The following is a 20,546-nucleotide window of genomic DNA, read 5'->3' on the forward strand; positions in this document are numbered from 1 at the left end:
TGAACTCAAAAGCAGAAACAGCTTCACAGCAATCAGGAATTTTAGTGAGAGGCAATGAAGGCACACCATGCACAAACCACAGCAAATGAAGAGATAAATCAAGACCCTGTTCAGAAGCTATTTTCATTCCTTGATCGACAATCAAAACTGGTGTACTTGTATGAATTTCTTTTTATGGTAATGAGGTGATAACTACTTACACTGGAAATGACTGCCACCTACTGTCAAACTGAAACAATACATTTTGCTTTCTCAAAACCTTCTGATTACATTATGGGGAAAAGCACAGTTCTCCACTGCTTTCCTTATTTATGAGTAACGTTCTTCTCTTAAGACAAAAAAACCAATTTGCACAAAGCACCTTCTTTTAATGATCAATAGCTAACATGAACAGGACCACCGATACTGAGAAAGACTAAAGAATAAGGAAAAGCAGGTGAACTTCTACCTCTTTTTGTAGCTCTACCTTCTCTTTTTCCAAAGCCAGGAATACCATTTGCAGCATTCCTACCTTACTCTTAAATCTTTCCACATCTTGTTTTAGTTCTTCATCCAGATTCCTTTTCAGCATGCCACAAGGTTGCTGAGCATGCGGGAAAAGATTTTCGATTTCTGTTTCTCCTATTTCCTTGTTTTTGATAAGGCAGTCTCTGGGAACACTGTCACTAAGACAGATGTCCTTGCCAATTTTCTTCTCACTTATAAAGCCAAGTGTACTTTCACCATTTGTGGAAACAGGTCTTATATTAGGAAGATTATTAGAAATGTCATCCCAAATATTTGTTTTTAAACAATGTCTCAGGGAATACTCAGGACTTCCCTCTACATCTCTACTAATCCCATTCTCATTCTCTTCCATTTCCTCTGCTTTTGATAGATGTACTTTTGTATTATCTGTGTAATTAGTGCAGCCTTCTTCATCTGGTATTCTCCAGGTATTTTCCATGCTCGCATTTAAGTTATTGTGATCAGGAAGGACACAGAGACTCAGAATAACTATTTCAGGTTTGGGTTCTTTTAGGTCTACATTAAGCTTCACATCTCCAAATTCACCTTTACTTTCTAACTTATCACTTGATTCTGTCACACAAGACGAAACACAAAGACTCTTCAATTCTTCAATGAGGTCATCTTCTGACACTTCTGCCACAAGGGATGGAGCTTTCTCAGATTCATTAATTTCACCAAACAGCTGCTTCAGCTCTGCTGTAATGTTTGTAAAATTTCTTTTCAACTCCCTTTTCTCTTTTTCAATCCACATTTTTTGTATCTTTCTTCCCACAGCTTTAGACTTAACTGCTTGTCAGCACTGTGGGATTCCTCATTTTCTGCTAGGGCTTCCTGATGAGAAATTTCTGCTTTGTCAGTCTGCTTTTCATGTGCTGTATTTTCTATCAAGTTGGTAGTTTCTAAAACATATTTATCCTTAAGTAAGCAGGTAAAGACAGAAAAATTACCAAGAAAAATGAAATTACCGTTAAGCCATATAATTTACATTGCAAACTCATCCCATCATACAACAACAACAAAACAAAGATACCTTATTTATTTTTTCCTCAAAACAGAAGGATCTAGTTTAGAAACATAAACCAATCAAACAGATCAAAACCAATCAGTAACAACAGAAAACACAACTGCCCAAATTTTCCCATACTCCATTACTTTCTACTGACTGTCCCTTTAAACCCCCTGCTGGTGAGCGTTCATAACAAGCGTGAGTGATCATAACAAGCTTTTTTACTAACCACCACAAGGGACTGGCTACATTACAATCACTTATGCTCCTCAGAGTCAGAATTATTAAATTCTATTCCAAGCTCCCAAGACAAATATTTACAAGGAATACCTGTTCATTCCTGCCCTCAGCCCAAAATCAAGAACTGAGACATCTATCCAAACGGTACCATGCCTCAAGCTCACTGACCAGCTCCTCTCTCCAGCCTTCTCACTATCTCTGACTTCACAGTCCCTGCAAAGTTGCCCTTGGTTTGTGTTCCCTTCTGAACAAGGTCTGCAGCCTTGGCATCCCAAGGAACCACAACTATTGTCCTTCTTACTCTGGTTATAGAGGCCCTTTTCTCCTTCCACATCGTAACTCCACAAAAATCTTTCACAATGGAGAGCATCTCAGTCACCACCTGTCTCAGCCACTTCATTTCCAAGCTCCATTCACTTTGCACATCCGCTACCACCTTCCAATACTTAAGTTCCGCTCTCTACCTGCTGAAATGAATCACATCCCTCTTCCACAGTGCCTTGGATGTATGATGATATTACTTCCTCCACTTCCCTTGAGGTATTACAGAAGACTCCAGACACTCAATGAAGATCCCTACCCAGTCCTGTATGCTCAATACAAACAGGACGCCTAGCCTATATGACCATAATGACCTTCAAAAAATATTTTCGAACACTTACTAACTTGATCAGATAAGGAGATATTTTGCAGAGGCAGAGAAAGCACTGACAGATCATATTTCAGGTTTTTACTTAATCTTTCTAATACACAGAGGAAAATCTGGCATGTTTTGTCAAAGAAATAATCACATGATATAAAATTTTGCTCCCAAATGAGTATGTATTTTGCATAGGAAAAAACAAAAAACCCACCACATGACTGCACTGTTTCTCAGAATTGCACGCAAGGAAAAACACAATATTTGGTTTCACATACCTGCCTCCCAAAGTTTTCAGTGGCATCCTTGACCATCTCTTTTTTAGCTGATGACGACACATGAACGGTAGATTGTGAGCGCTCACCTACAGTGAAAAAATTACATCTTTATAACGAACATGACTTATTACAAATTAATTATACCTAGAGTACATCCTGAATCATTGCATTTGTGAGAAAATAGCACAAACTAACACAGCCTCTCAAGCGTATGATTATTTACGATTTGAACATAATATTACAAAACAGTTTGAAGATGCCTCTGTGCGAACTAATCCCTCTCAGGGCATTTTCCCTTTCATTCCTAAGGGAAATTTGATGAAAATCAGTCAGAAATACACCTTTAAGAATCTCAAATGGTTTACATGTAGAACTATATTTATACATACATGACACACTGTATGCTAGACAGCAATCGGCTAGATTCCTCTAGCTACTTTCATTTCTCCTTGTTTTGTGCCACAAAGGGTCTCATTTAACCCTTTTAGAGTTAGAAATACTTGTACCATAGGAATTATAACACTCTGCAGAAGAAATACAGCTTGCTGAAACCCAAACATAGGAGTTTGAGACAAACTTTCACATATATTTCTTAATACCTGATCTTTGAGCAAATACATGGATTATAGAAAAAAAACAGACACGAGGAAGGATGAACAGAAAATACATGAAATGATGACATAAAATGAGCTATGAAAAGACTGTTTTTCCTATCTAACTTTGCCACGTCCCACACCATCACTGGACTACATTTCACATGACTACATAAAACAGACAAAACAAGAACTCACAGAATCACAGAAACACAAAGGATGGAAAAGACCTCCAAGATCATGGGTAAATTAGGTTGCTAAGTCACTATCCACCATATTTAAAGAGTTGTGGCAGTCAGGTAAAACCCTTTGTGACAGGAGAAAGGGAAACATCACACTTGTTTTTAAAGAGTTTAAGAAAGGAGGTACTTTCCAAGGCCCAGACAACCTTCTATTATGGAGTGACTAGAGTGGAGGATAAAGAAATAGCAACTGATGTTAGCTACCTAGAGAGCTCATCTCTCTAAATTGGAGAAATATCATGGATGGATTCTTTGGTAGACAGGGAAGTGCTGCCAAGTGGTGTATCTGATATGTTAGTGAAAAGAGATCGCATTCAGACAGATACTGACAGCCTACAGAAGAAGGTCTTATGATGTTTAGCAAGGCCAAGCGCAAGATCCTGCACCTGGGTTGGGAAGTCATCAGCTTCAGCACAGGCTGGACAATGAACAGACTGAGAGCAGTCCTGTGGAAAAGGACTTGGGGATAATGCTGGATGAAGAATTACATATAAGCTGAGAATGCATGCTTGCAGTCCAAAAAGCCAATTGCACCCTGGGCCACAAAAAAAGAAGCACTGCATGGCCAGCAGGCCAAGAGAGGTGGTGTCCCCTTCTACTCCACTCTTTCAAAACCCTACCAGGAGCACCGAGTTCATCTCCGGGGCCCCCAGCACAAAAAATCTCTGGCTAGAGCAGGTCCAGGGAAGGGTCTCAAAAAACAATTTGAGGACTGGAACACTTTTCCTATGAGGAAAGCTGACAGAGTTGGGGAATATAAGAGTTTGCAGAGACCGTATGATGGCCTTTCAATAATTAATGGGGGCTTACACGAAAGACTTTTAACTATGGCCTGTAGTGACAGAGCAAAGGGTAACAGTTTTAAACTAAAAGATTGTTCAGATTAGATATAAGGAATAAATTCTTGATGAGGGTGATGAGGCACTGCAACAGGTTACCCACAGCTGGGAAGTTTCAATTAGGTGATTTTTAAAGGTCCTTTCCAGCCCAATTCTATAATTCAATGATTCTAACCACCTTTTGTGCATCTTACAGAAACAATATCACTGCAGTAGAGAATCTCCTTTTCTTTATGCAAACGCACGTACATTTTTTTTTCTAGAAAGAAGTTTAACCTCTATTGTCATCAAAAGAAACAGTACCTTTTTTCCCAAGACATGGATGTCAAACAGCTTGGAGCAATTTCCATTCCATACTTAGAAGTTGCAATAGTTTTCTGAACTCTTATCTAATCATCTACTTCATATGCTTGCTTATATAGGTTTTCACCTGATTTGTAATTTTCAGGGCTCGTTGTAGAAATTCTAAGACCTTAATAGGGAACTGTTTTGTATCTCGCTAACAAATACTTAAATTCACATATATCAGAATTAAGAAACTAAGAACCCATTGAGGTTAGATATACTCTCTCCCATGTATAACAAATGATCTAGCTGCTTCACTTTTATTTATCTTTCCCAACCAAAAGGAATACCTGCCAACATACTTCCACTCACTACCTCCCACCTACACTCTCTTTCCCATGTCCTTCCACTAGCTCTAAACTCAGTGGCCAGTTTAAACAAAACATGAGAGGATGGCTTTGGAAGAGCATATGTAATACATGTTTTCATACAACTGCCAGAGAGGCAAAGAAAAAGCCAGGTAAATAATCAATCATGCTAATGAAGCATAAGCCTGTGAATCACCCATTCTGTCCCACCTGCAGCTCCTGGACAGCTCCATCTGCAGACCCTAGCCAGGAATCAGACACAGGACATGACCCCTATTGCTCCTCTGCAGATTGGTATATTTGGCAATGAGAAGGAAATGAGTAAATGTGGACTGCCTGACAAGGGGTGATGATAGCAGGTATGCTGGAGGAACCTTACACTGTAGAAGGATGTTTAGAAATGTTGAATGGAGCTGTAGTGGAGAAAACACCCAAAGATAGAGCCATATTTCATTAAATCTGCTGCTGAAATAACATCTTGCTAGCAAAACATTAATTTAATATGAAGAATTTACAACTACAATGTATCTGCCCACAAAGGGACATGACAAAAAAAAAACAACAACTATTTATAAATACCTTCAATATCATCTACACTCAATTTCTCCTGTGGATCTGCAAAACAAATGAATCAAATGCTTAATTAAATATGCTTATCAGAAAGATTTTGAAGCTAAAATCAGAATATAAAAGACAACATTACCTGATTTTTGCTTTTCTGTTTTTGAAGATGTTTCATTCATCTCTAAAACTGCAGAAACCTTTAACTATGAAAGACAAACCAATGAAAAATAAACACCCATACATTCAAAGTAACTACATATTCATTAATGAGCAGGACAAGTAGATTTCAGTGAAAAGCATTTACCTGCAAATTACTGGGTTTCTCTGAAAAGCCTGGAGATGAAAAATGAAAGCGTTATTTTATTTAATTGAAGATATCTTTTATTCTTTACAACATTAGTAGGCTCTGTAATTGTTTCTTGCACAAATTACTTCATTGAGAGTGAAATAGCTAATATCCAATTATCTTATCACACAGAACTTGTAGTAGTATATAAGAAATACAGAGTAATTCCCATCATCCAACTTTTATTAAAAAAAAAAAAAAGAATCAAATCACAGAATGACAACAATTCATGTGAAGCATTAAGTCATGTCTATTAAGAGAACAAGATTAAATTATTTTGTTCCTTTTGGAAGCTGAATTCTGCTTTCTGGAAAAATTAATTAGAGCAGATAGCTTTGGCTTCTTAATGACCAATCAAGAAAGAACCCAGCAGAACTATGACTACTTCTATTCTAGCAGTGCATAATGTTGAGGCTACTTTCTCATTAACAGCTTATGGAGAGCAAGGGTACAGACACAGCAACCTCATACAAACATCATTCAATGAGGTAAAAACAATCTGGTTCTCAACTGACCTCTCTGGATCAGTTTGCAAGGAAATAAATGATACAAACATTGCTTGGTTGTAATGCACAACATGTGCGTTATTCCAAATCTTTTTCAAGTTTAGTGTCAAATCTTATTTCCTAACTCACACAACCTACTGCCCTGTGCTGCAGTCATCTTATACTTTACGACTCCATTCATGAAACACGCATACAAAATGCTTCTACGAATTGTTCCACAAAATAATTTTTAGATTTAAATAAATACTAAAAACAAATCATCAAGACTTGATTTTCAAACACTAGGTGGTCAAGTAACATGGAAATACATTAGAAAGACTACCACAGTCACCTCTTCCCCCCTCCCACACTGATTTAAAGCTTAGCAGAATCATATGAAGCAGACATTAAAGACAATTGGTAAGTTGATTTATGGATTCCAGAAGCTTGCTAAGATTTGGTGTCTGATTACAAAAATAAAATTGGACTTGCCTCTTAGGCTATGTCATTGAATCCATATTATAAGCCACATTGCCAAAGCACTCTCAAAAAGATAAAAGATTTATTCCAATAGCAAAATTTTCCAGCACACTTATGATCAATCAGGATGGTCATAAAGCAACTGCCATGAGCTGCAGGTGGAAACCCGCAGAAACATAACAAGAATTTGCCCACATATTTTAGTTCTTAAAGAAAAACAGGAAACTAAAAAAAATTAAATAAACAAACAAAAAGATTAACCAAATGATATTTTTCTTCTACTGATTATCCAGAAATATCCAAATCCTCAGACAGATAAATCTTAAACCAGATATCACTCCCACCACTTTAAGCAACCACTTAAAGCAAAGAAAAACACCCGAACAAATACATATCCAAAAAGTATACATAATGAACGCAAGAACCGCCTGGACTAATCAAGCAGGCCAGCAAGTTCAGTGTTCACTGCTGTTAATTAACATCAGCCAAGCACTTCATTGCTACAGCACATACTCACTGAACAACAGGACTGACAAGGAAAACAAAAGAAAAAGTTCACTTGTCTATAAACACAGACAAATCCAATCTATCAGATAGTTACCCTTGTTGTGCTCCCCTGAAACACTCTGCAAGCGTACTCCATGTTCAACTGCAGGTGGGAGAAACACAGGAGGAGATGCTTTCCTCGAACCTTCAGAACACGGCTGTATAATACAGTACATACGCGTAAGAATTTGTACAAAACAATTTTTTAAAAATAAAATCTAAGAAAGGCTTTTGCATTTTAAATAAAAGGGCAAAAAAATCCTCACAATTCATCTAAACTATTCCATAATGTTGATTAAGGCTGGCAAATCACAGAGCCACACAAGAAATTAACACAGGAAATCAAGATGTTGATTGTGAACAAGAAGCTGCAGCTCTGTGTTGATTGAACATTGGCATCAAATTTGCACCTGGCATTCAAATATCAGCCTACATTGCTGGGGCACATGTCCCACAATGTTGAGTGAGTGCATCACTACGTTGCAAAAGCAAGATTTGATTTGCTTAAAGGCCAAAAAGGCAAAGCTGATAGCGATTAAGCTATCTAGAAAGTCTTGTATTTTTAAGAAAGGAGTGGGGAATTAGTTTTTTTCCCAACAACAAAGGCTAGAGGGGAAGTAGCTACAGACCCTGCTCACTCTCATCTTGAGAATTATCAGACAGAAAGGATAAACACAGCCAGCACACTTGGTGTCTGCTGAACATGATTTTCAAAATCGGATTAAGTCTATCTAGAGAAGACAGAGGTTCTATACAGAAAAATCTAAATGTCTGGGTTGCTCAATGTATTGGCATCCATTAAACTCTGACTGGATCAGCAGAATAGATCTGAATAGTAGGAAAAAAAAAAAATCCTCACAAAAATATGCCTGAGAAATTCATAAGTTTAAAAGCAGCAATAAACTGCTGTATTAAAACTGTGCTAGAAAATCAACTCCAAAGCCTGCAGCCAGGAGGCCAACGTAAGTAGTCTGACATAACTTTGTCCCAGTACTATCTCAACAGAGAACCTACGCTACAGGTATTTCAATGACCCTCAGATACAGGACATCGAGCAGCAGCAACATGGGGTAAATAAGCCTCACCAGGGGCGGGGCTCAACTCAAAGGCAAGCTCTCACGTAGTTCTCATCTGGCTCTCCCACAGACCGGGGAGATGCACATATCACAAAAAGTACCTCAGAATCCCAGGGAGAATCAGACTCTTCCTTTTTCTCTGTTCCTACTGCTGGCAGAGCACCTACAAAAAAATGGACAAAGAGAGACACTGAGAATTTACTGCACTCCACTTTTATACCCCATCAGTCAAACAAAGGATCTGAAAGATGAGTAACAGTACTACAGCAAAGGACAAACCAAGAAATGAGTTACACTCAACGGTAGCTTTACACCCAGTCACATCACAGTATTCTGTTTTCTCCTCTTCATTTCTTTTCCAGCAAAAGATGCATAAGAATGGTGGCTGACATGACAATGTCCCTCGTGTTGGGACAACGTTAAGGAAGAAACTCCAGCATGCTTCAGTCTCAGCATATGGACACCCTGAGTCATCTTCCCTCTTGCCTACACCTCCATTATCTGGCACTTACTATCACATTCCACTCTACAGGACATACCACAAAAGCACGATACAAAACAACATCAAACTAAGAGGAAGCTGCCAACACACACGGCTCCTTGCTTAGTGCTATCAAGGGATACCTCACCTGACCATGATTCATAATCCTGCAACTTCTGACCAGGTACATACATAAGGACTGACATTTAGGAATGAAACAGAAGCTCACAGCTCCAATACAGTCCAGAACACTGCAAGCATTTTAAATCTTATCACTTCAAAGACTAGTATCTTCTGACCACCAAACTCCCATCTAGAGCAGACCACTGTCAGTTCTCTCTTCTAAGCTACTCCATTATGTAAAACAAACTCAGGATTGACTCACACAGAAACGCAAGGAAAATTTACAGGAATGAGCCAGACAGGAGCAATGGCGTCCACTCTGGAAAACCATAACTGCAGATTCCAGCCTGAGTGCTGACTACTCACGCTTTTCCAAAATAAACTCTTTGCACATAAAATGCACTAAGAGAAAAGTGAATGCACCGTGAGTGCTGCTTCCACACCTTCTGAGCAGCAACTGACCAATAGCTACACGAGCTCTGAAAACATCTACAGCAACAAGATATCCTCTGGAGACGGACATACTATCTTCTGCTCTGAGACCCTGGGGTGAGTACCTAAGCACCCACCTCTCTCTGAGGTCATGCTCTCAAGCATACAAACGAGTAGCACAGGAGAGATCTCCTACATTTTACAACTGAACAAGGTGAGGCACTGGAAGAGTCTTCTCCGACTTTGAATCAGGTCAGCTCTTGGCTGAAGCCCTGAAAAACCACAGCTTTTCAATCTGATAGTACCCATTAGAAAGGGAATCAATAGTGTCACACACAAGGCACACTAGACTACCTACTTGTTTTGTGCAGATCAAGGAGAACACAGCAACAAAATTAATAAAGAAACTTGCATCATACATAATCATTAGGAACCCAGCACCACCATTTGTGACCTTTAGGAAAGAACGAAAAGCAACAAAAGCTGCAGACCTTCTCTACCACAGCAGGCTAGGGTTCACAGCTAAATCTTAAACCAGATACCACTCCCACCACTTTAAGCAACCACTTAAAGCAAAGAAAAACACCCGAACAAACACATATCCAAAAAGTATACATAATGAACGCAAGAACCGCCTGGACTAATCAAGCAGGCCAGCAAGTTCAGTGTTCACTGCTGTTAATTAACATCAGCCAAGCACTTCATTGCTACAGCACATACTCACTGAACAACAGGACTGACAAGGAAAACAAAAGAAAAAGTTCACTTGTCTATAAACACAGACAAATCCAATCTATCAGATAGTTACCCTTGTTGTGCTCCCCTGAAACACTCTGCAAGCGTACTCCATGTTCAACTGCAGGTGGGAGAAACACAGGAGGAGATGCTTTCCTCGAACCTTCAGAACACGGCTGTATAATACAGTACATACGCGTAAGAATTTGTACAAAACAATTTTTTTAAAATAAAATCTAAGAAAGGCTTTTGCATTTTAAATAAAAGGGCAAAAAAATCCTCACAATTCATCTAAACTATTCCATAATGTTGATTAAGGCTGGCAAATCACAGAGCCACACAAGAAATTAATACAGGAAATCAAGATGTTGATTGTGAACAAGAAGCTGCAGCTCTGTGTTGATTGAACATTGGCATCAAATTTGCACCTGGCATTCAAATATCAGCCTACATTGCTGGGGCACATGTCCCACAATGTTGAGTGAGTGCATCACTACGTTGCAAAAGCAAGATTTGATTTGCTTAAAGGCCAAAAAGGCAAAGCTGATAGCGATTAAGCTATCTAGAAAGTCTCGTATTTTTAAGAAAGGAGTGGGGAATTAGTTTTTTTCCCAACAACAAAGGCTAGAGGGGAAGTAGCTACAGACCCTGCTCACTCTCATCTTGAGAATTATCAGACAGAAAGGATAAACACAGCCAGCACACTTGGTGTCTGCTGAACACGATTTTCAAAATCGGATTAAGTCTATCTAGAGAAGACAGAGGTTCTATACAGAAAAATCTAAATGTCTGGGTTGCTCAATGTATTGGCATCCATTAAACTCTGACTGGATCAGCAGAATAGATCTGAATAGTAGGAAAAAAAAAATCCTCACAAAAATATGCCTGAGAAGTTCATAAGTTTAAAAGCAGCAATAAACTGCTGTATTAAAACTGTGCTAGAAAATCAACACCAAAGCCTGCAGCCAGGAGGCCAACGTAAGTAGTCTGACATAACTTTGTCCCAGTACTATCTCAACAGAGAACCTACGCTACAGGTATTTCAATGACCCTCAGATACAGGACATCGAGCAGCAGCAACATGGGGTAAATAAGCCTCACCAGGGGCGGGGCTCAACTCAAAGGCAAGCTCTCACGTAGTTCTCATCTGGCTCTCCCACAGACCGGGGAGATGCACATATCACAGAAAGTACCTCAGAATCCCAGGGAGAATCAGACTCTTCCTTTTTCTCTGTTCCTACTGCTGGCAGAGCACCTACAAAAAAATGGACAAAGAGAGACACTGAGAATTTACTGCACTCCACTTTTATACCCCATCAGTCAAACAAAGGATCTGAAAGACGAGTAACAGTACTACAGCAAAGGACAAACCAAGAAATGAGTTACACTCAACGGTAGCTTTACACCCAGTCACATCACAGTATTCTGTTTTCTCCTTTTCATTTCTTTTCCAGCAAAAGATGCATAAGAATGGTGGCTGACATGACAATGTCCCTCGTGTTGGGACAACGTTAAGGAAGAAACTCCAGCATGCTTCAGTCTCAGCATATGGACACCCTGAGTCATCTTCCCTCTTGCCTACACCTCCATCATCTGGCACTTACTATCACATTCCACTCTACAGGACATACCACAAAAGCATGATACAAAACAACCTCACACTAAGAGGAAGCTGCCAACACACACGGCTCCTTGCTTAGTGCTATCAAGGGATACCTCACCTGACCATGATTCATAATCCTGCAACTTCTGACCAGGTACATACATAAGGACTGACATTTAGGAATGAAACAGAAGCTCACAGCTCCAATACAGTCCAGAACACTGCAAGCATTTTAAATCTTATCACTTCAAAGTCTAGTATCTTCTGACCACCAAACTCCCATCTAGAGCAGACCACAGTCAGTTCTCTCTTCTAAGCTACTCCATTATGTAAAACAAACTCAGGATTGACTCACACAGAAACGCAAGGAAAATTTACAGGAATGAGCCAGACAGGAGCAATGGCGTCCACTCTGGAAAACCATAACTGCTGATTCCAGCCTGAGTGCTGACTATTCATGCTTTTCCAAAATAAACTCTTTGCACATAAAATGCACTAAGAGAAAAGTGAATGCACCGTGAGTGCTGCTTCCACACCTTCTGAGCAGCAACTGACCAATAGCTACACGAGCTCTGAAAACATCTACAGCAACAAGATATCCTCTGGAGACGGACATACTATCTTCTGCTCTGAGACCCTGGGGTGAGTACCTAAGCACCCACCTCTCTCTGAGGTCATGCTCTCAAGCATACAAACGAGTAGCACAGGAGAGATCTCCTACATTTTACAACTGAACAAGGTGAGGCACTGGAAGAGTCTTCTCCGACTTTGAATCAGGTCAGCTCTTGGCTGAAGCCCTGAAAAACCACAGCTTTTCAATCTGATAGTACCCATTAGAAAGGGAATCAATAGTGTCACACACAAGGCACACTAGACTACCTACTTGTTTTGTGCAGATCAAGGAGAACACAGCAACAAAATTAATAAAGAAACTTGCATCATACATAATCATTAGGAACCCAGCACCACCATTTGTGACCTTTAGGAAAGAACGAAAAGCAACAAAAGCTGCAGACCTTCTCTACCACAGCAGGCTAGGGTTCACAGCTAAATCTTAAACCAGATACACCTCCCACCACTTTAAGCAAACACTTAAAGCAAAGAAAAACACCCGAACAAACACATATCCAAAAAGTATACATAATGAACGCAAGAACCGCCTGGACTAATCAAGCAGGCCAGCAAGTTCAGTGTTCACTGCTGTTAATTAACATCAGCCAAGCACTTCATTGCTACAGCACATACTCACTGAACAACAGGACTGACAAGGAAAACAAAAGAAAAAGTTCACTTGTCTATAAACACAGACAAATCCAATCTATCAGATAGTTACCCTTGTTGTGCTCCCCTGAAACACTCTGCAAGCGTACTCCATGTTCAACTGCAGGTGGGAGAAACACAGGAGGAGATGCTTTCCTCGAACCTTCAGAACACGGCTGTATAATACAGTACATACGGTAAGAATTGGTACAAAACAATTTTTTTAAAATAAAATCTAACAAAGGCTTTTGCATTTTAAATAAAAGGGCAAAAAAATCCTCACAATTCATTTAAACTATTCCATAATGTTGATTAAGGCTGGCAAATCACAGAGCCACACAAGAAATTAACACAGGAAATCAAGATGTTGATTGTGAACAAGAAGCTGCAGCTCTGTGTTGATTGAACATTGGCATCAAATTTGCACCTGGCATTCAAATATCAGCCTACATTGCTGGGGCACATGTCCCACAATGTTGAGTGAGTGCATCACTACGTTGCAAAAGCAAGATTTGATTTGCTTAAAGGCCAAAAAGGCAAAGCTGATAGCGATTAAGCTATCTAGAAAGTCTTGTATTTTTAAGAAAGGAGTGGGGAATTAGTTTTTTTCCCAACAACAAAGGCTAGAGGGGAAGTAGCTACAGACCCTGCTCACTCTCATCTTGAGAATTATCAGACAGAAAGGATAAACACAGCCAGCACACTTGGTGTCTGCTGAACACGATTTTCAAAATCGGATTAAGTCTATCTAGAGAAGACAGAGGTTCTATACAGAAAAATCTAAATGTCTGGGTTGCTCAATGTATTGGCATCCATTAAACTCTGACTGGATCAGCAGAATAGATCTGAATAGTAGGAAAAAAAAAAAATCCTCACAAAAATATGCCTGAGAAGTTCATAAGTTTAAAAGCAGCAATAAACTGCTGTATTAAAACTGTGCTAGAAAATCAACTCCAAAGCCTGCAGCCAGGAGGCCAACGTAAGTAGTGTGACATAACTTTGTCCCAGTACTATCTCAACAGAGAACCTACGCTACAGGTATTTCAATGACCCTCAGATACAGGACATCGAGCAGCAGCAACATGGGGTAAATAAGCCTCACCAGGGGCGGGGCTCAACTCAAAGGCAAGCTCTCACGTAGTTCTCATCTGGCTCTCCCACAGACCGGGGAGATGCACATATCTCAGAAAGTACCTCAGAATCCCAGGGAGAATCAGACTCTTCCTTTTTCTCTGTTCCTTCTGCTGGCAGAGCACCTACAAAAAAATGGACAAAGAGAGACACTGAGAATTTACTGCACTCCACTTTTATACCCCATCAGTCAAACAAAGGATCTGAAAGATGAGTAACAGTACTACAGCAAAGGACAAACCAAGAAATGAGTTACACTCAACGGTAGCTTTACACCCAGTCACATCACAGTATTCTGTTTTCTCCTCTTCATTTCTTTTCCAGCAAAAGATGCATAAGAATGGTGGCTGACATGACAATGTCCCTCGTGTTGGGACAACGTTAAGGAAGAAACTCCAGCATGCTTCAGTCTCAGCATATGGACACCCTGAGTCATCTTCCCTCTTGCCTACACCTCCATCATCTGGCACTTACTATCACATTCCACTCTACAGGACATACCACAAAAGCACGATTCAAAACAACCTCACACTAAGAGGAAGCTGCCAACACACACGGCTCCTTGCTTAGTGCTATCAAGGGATACCTCACCTGACCATGATTCATAATCCTGCAACTTCTGACCAGGTACATACATAAGGACTGACATTTAGGAATGAAACAGAAGCTCACAGCTCCAATACAGTCCAGAACACTGCAAGCATTTTAAATCTTATCACTTCAAAGTCTAGTATCTTCTGACCACCAAACTCCCATCTAGAGCAGACCACAGTCAGTTCTCTCTTCTAAGCTACTCCATTATGTAAAACAAACTCAGGATTGACTCACACAGAAACGCAAGGAAAATTTACAGGAATGAGCCAGACAGGAGCAATGGCGTCCACTCTGGAAAACCGTAACTGCTGATTCCAGCCTGAGTGCTGACTATTCATGCTTTTCCAAAATAAACTCTTTGCACATAAAATGCACTAAGAGAAAAGTGAATGCACCGTGAGTGCTGCTTCCACACCTTCTGAGCAGCAACTGACCAATAGCTACACGAGCTCTGAAAACATCTACAGCAACAAGATATCCTCTGGAGACGGACATACTATCTTCTGCTCTGAGACCCTGGGGTGAGTACCTAAGCACCCACCTCTCTCTGAGGTCATGCTCTCAAGCATACAAACGAGTAGCACAGGAGAGATCTCCTACATTTTACAACTGAACAAGGTGAGGCACTGGAAGAGTCTTCTCCGACTTTGAATCAGGTCAGCTCTTGGCTGAAGCCCTGAAAAACCACAGCTTTTCAATCTGATAGCACCCATTAGAAAGGGAATCAATAGTGTCACACACAAGGCACACTAGACTACCTACTTGTTTTGTGAAGATCAAGGAGAACACAGCAACAAAATTAATAAAGAAACTTGCATCATACATAATCATTAGGAACCCAGCACCACCATTTGTGACCTTTAGGAAAGAACGAAAAGTAACAAAAGCTGCAGACCTTCTCTACCACAGCAGGCTAGGGTTCACAGCTAAATCTTAAACCAGATACCACTCCCACCACTTTAAGCAAACACTTAAAGCAAAGAAAAACACCCGAACAAACACATATCCAAAAAGTATACATAATGAACGCAAGAACCGCCTGGACTAATCAAGCAGGCCAGCAAGTTCAGTGTTCACTGCTGTTAATTAACATCAGCCAAGCACTTCATTGCTACAGCACATACTCACTGAACAACAGGACTGACAAGGAAAACAAAAGAAAAAGTTCACTTGTCTATAAACACAGACAAATCCAATCTATCAGATAGTTACCCTTGTTGTGCTCCCCTGAAACACTCTGCAAGCGTACTCCATGTTCAACTGCAGGTGGGAGAAACACAGGAGGAGATGCTTTCCTCGAACCTTCAGAACACGGCTGTATAATACAGTACATACGGTAAGAATTGGTACAAAACAATTTTTTTAAAATAAAATCTAAGAAAGGCTTTTGCATTTTAAATAAAAGGGCAAAAAAATCCTCACAATTCATCTAAACTATTCCATAATGTTGATTAAGGCTGGCAAATCACAGAGCCACACAAGAAATTAATACAGGAAATCAAGATGTTGATTGTGAACAAGAAGCTGCAGCTCTGTGTTGATTGAACATTGGCATCAAATTTGCACCTGGCATTCAAATATCAGCCTACATTGCTGGGGTACATGTCCCACAATGTTGAGTGAGTGCATCACTACGTTGCAAAAGCAAGATTTGATTTGCTTAAAGGCCAAAAAGGCAAAGCTGATAGCGATTAAGCTATCTAGAAAGACTCGTATTTTTAAGAAAGGAGTGGGGAATTAGTTTTTTTCCCAACAACAAAGGCTAGAGGGGAAGTAGCTACAGACCCTGCTCACTCTCATCTTGAGAATTATCAGACAGAAAGGATAAACACAGCCAGCACACTTGGTGTCTGCTGAACACGATTTTCAAAATCGGATTAAGTCTATCTAGAGAAGACAGAGGTTCTATACAGAAAAATCTAAATGTCTGGGTTGCTCAATGTATTGGCATCCATTAAACTCTGACTGGATCAGCAGAATAGATCTGAATAGTAGGAAAAAAAAAATCCTCACAAAAATATGCCTGAGAAGTTCATAAGTTTAAAAGCAGCAATAAACTGCTGTATTAAAACTGTGCTAGAAAATCAACTCCAAAGCCTGCAGCCAGGAGGCCAACGTAAGTAGTGTGACATAACTTTGTCCCAGTACTATCTCAACAGAGAACCTACGCTACAGGTATTTCAATGACCCTCAGATACAGGACATCGAGCAGCAGCAACATGGGGTAAATAAGCCTCACCAGGGGCGGGGCTCAACTCAAAGGCAAGCTCTCACGTAGTTCTCATCTGGCTCTCCCACAGACCGGGGAGATGCACATATCACAGAAAGTACCTCAGAATCCCAGGGAGAATCAGACTCTTCCTTTTTCTCTGTTCCTACTGCTGGCAGAGCACCTACAAAAAAATGGACAAAGAGAGACACTGAGAATTTACTGCACTCCACTTTTATACCCCATCAGTCAAACAAAGGATCTGAAAGACGAGTAACAGTACTACAGCAAAGGACAAACCAAGAAATGAGTTACACTCAACGGTAGCTTTACACCCAGTCACATCACAGTATTCTGTTTTCTCCTCTTCATTTCTTTTCCAGCAAAAGATGCATAAGAATGGTGGCTGACATGACAATGTCCCTCGTGTTGGGACAACGTTAAGGAAGAAACTCCAGCATGCTTCAGTCTCAGCATATGGACACCCTGAGTCATCTTCCCTCTTGCCTACACCTCCATCATCTGGCACTTACTATCACATTCCACTCTACAGGACATACCACAAAAGCACGATTCAAAACAACCTCACACTAAGAGGAAGCTGCCAACACACACGGCTCCTTGCTTAGTGCTATCAAGGGATACCTCACCTGACCATGATTCATAATCCTGCAACTTCTGACCAGGTACATACATAAGGACTGACATTTAGGAATGAAACAGAAGCTCACAGCTCCAATACAGTCCAGAACACTGCAAGCATTTTAAATCTTATCACTTCAAAGTCTAGTATCTTCTGACCACCAAACTCCCATCTAGAGCAGACCACAGTCAGTTCTCTCTTCTAAGCTACTCCATTATGTAAAACAAACTCAGGATTGACTCACACAGAAACGCAAGGAAAATTTACAGGAATGAGCCAGACAGGAGCAATGGCGTCCACTCTGGAAAACCGTAACTGCTGATTCCAGCCTGAGTGCTGACTATTCATGCTTTTCCAAAATAAACTCTTTGCACATAAAATGCACTAAGAGAAAAGTGAATGCACCGTGAGTGCTGCTTCCACACCTTCTGAGCAGCAACTGACCAATAGCTACACGAGCTCTGAAAACATCTACAGCAACAAGATATCCTCTGGAGACGGACATACTATCTTCTGCTCTGAGACCCTGGGGTGAGTACCTAAGCACCCACCTCTCTCTGAGGTCATGCTCTCAAGCATACAAACGAGTAGCACAGGAGAGATCTCCTACATTTTACAACTGAACAAGGTGAGGCACTGGAAGAGTCTTCTCCGACTTTGAATCAGGTCAGCTCTTGGCTGAAGCCCTGAAAAACCACAGCTTTTCAATCTGATAGTACCCATTAGAAAGGGAATCAATAGTGTCACACACAAGGCACACTAGACTACCTACTTGTTTTGTGCAGATCAAGGAGAACACAGCAACAAAATTAATAAAGAAACTTGCATCATACATAATCATTAGGAACCCAGCACCACCATTTGTGACCTTTAGGAAAGAACGAAAAGCAACAAAAGCTGCAGACCTTCTCTACCACAGCAGGCTAGGGTTCACAGCTAAATCTTAAACCAGATACCACTCCCACCACTTTAAGCAACCACTTAAAGCAAAGAAAAACACCCGAACAAACACATATCCAAAAAGTATACATAATGAACGCAAGAACCGCCTGGACTAATCAAGCAGGCCAGCAAGTTCAGTGTTCACTGCTGTTAATTAACATCAGCCAAGCACTTCATTGCTACAGCACATACTCACTGAACAACAGGACTGACAAGGAAAACAAAAGAAAAAGTTCACTTGTCTATAAACACAGACAAATCCAATCTATCAGATAGTTACCCTTGTTGTGCTCCCCTGAAACACTCTGCAAGCGTACTCCATGTTCAACTGCAGGTGGGAGAAACACAGGAGGAGATGCTTTCCTCGAACCTTCAGAACACGGCTGTATAATACAGTACATACGGTAAGAATTGGTACAAAACAATTTTTTTAAAATAAAATCTAAGAAAGGCTTTTGCATTTTAAATAAAAGGGCAAAAAAATCCTCACAATTCATCTAAACTATTCCATAATGTTGATTAAGGCTTGCAAATCACAGAGCCACACAAGAAATTAACACAGGAAATCAAGATGTTGATTGTGAACAAGAAGCTGCAGCTCTGTGTTGATTGAACATTGGCATCAAATTTGCACCTGGCATTCAAATATCAGCCTACATTGCTGGGGCACATGTCCCACAATGTTGAGTGAGTGCATCACTACGTTGCAAAAGCAAGATTTGATTTGCTTAAAGGCCAAAAAGGCAAAGCTGATAGCGATTAAGCTATCTAGAAAGTCTCGTATTTTTAAGAAAGGAGTGGGGAATTAGTTTTTTTCCCAACAACAAAGGCTAGAGGGGAAGTAGCTACAGACCCTGCTCACTCTCATCTTGAGAATTATCAGACAGAAAGGATAAACACAGCCAGCACACTTGGTGTCTGCTGAACACGATTTTCAAAATCGGATTAAGTCTATCTAGAGAAGACAGAGGTTCTATACAGAAAAATCTAAATGTCTGGGTTGCTCAATGTATTGGCATCCATTAAACTCTGACTGGATCAGCAGAATAGATCTGAATAGTAGGAAAAAAAAAAAATCCTCACAAAAATATGCCTGAGAAGTTCATAAGTTTAAAAGCAGCAATAAACTGCTGTATTAAAACTGTGCTAGAAAATCAACTCCAAAGCCTGCAGCCAGGAGGCCAACGTAAGTAGTCTGACATAACTTTGTCCCAGTACTATCTCAACAGAGAACCTACGCTACAGGTATTTCAATGACCCTCAGATACAGGACATCGAGCAGCAGCAACATGGGGTAAATAAGCCTCACCAGGGGCGGGGCTCAACTCAAAGGCAAGCTCTCACGTAGTTCTCATCTGGCTCTCCCACAGACCGGGGAGATGCACATATCTCAGAAAGTACCTCAGAATCCCAGGGAGAATCAGACTCTTCCTTTTTCTCTGTTCCTACTGCTGGCAGAGCACCTACAAAAAAATGGACAAAGAGAGACACTGAGAATTTACTGCACTCCACTTTTATACCCCATCAGTCAAACAAAGGATCTGAAAGATGAGTAACAGTACTACAGCAAAGGACAAACCAAGAAATGAGTTACACTCAACGGTAGCTTTACACCCAGTCACATCACAGTATTCTGTTTTCTCCTCTTCATTTCTTTTCCAGCAAAAGATGCATAAGAATGGTGGCTGACATGACAATGTCCCTCGTGTTGGGACAACGTTAAGGAGGAAACTCCAGCATACTTCAGTCTCAGCATATGGACACCCTGAGTCATCTTCCCTCTTGCCTACACCTCCATCATCTGGCACTTACTATCACATTCCACTCTACAGGACATACCACAAAAGCACGATTCAAAACAACCCCACACTAAGAGGAAGCTGCCAACACACACG

The 20,546-nt window shown here is 40.4% G+C and overlaps 1 pseudogene across 1 annotated transcript in view; it reads right to left on the reverse strand.

Annotated features, from left to right (window-relative positions):
* LOC146756975 (ankyrin repeat domain-containing protein 26-like) overlaps positions 1-20,546 on the reverse strand; it is a 53,078-nt pseudogene that overhangs the window by 17,892 nt on the left and 14,640 nt on the right. The window contains exons 4-8 of the transcript XR_014936937.1: positions 5,870-5,898; positions 5,705-5,768; positions 2,675-2,760; positions 417-1,425; positions 223-229 (exon numbers count right to left, since the gene is read on the reverse strand). The product of XR_014936937.1 is annotated as an ankyrin repeat domain-containing protein 26-like (transcript). The remainder of the gene's footprint in view (positions 1-222; positions 230-416; positions 1,426-2,674; positions 2,761-5,704; positions 5,769-5,869; positions 5,899-20,546) is intronic.

The sequence above is a fragment of the Coturnix japonica genome, chromosome 24 (assembly GCF_054131305.1).
Source record: "Coturnix japonica strain WE chromosome 24, WE-NBRP24, whole genome shotgun sequence".
In the NCBI taxonomy this organism is placed as follows: Eukaryota; Metazoa; Chordata; class Aves; order Galliformes; family Phasianidae; genus Coturnix; species Coturnix japonica.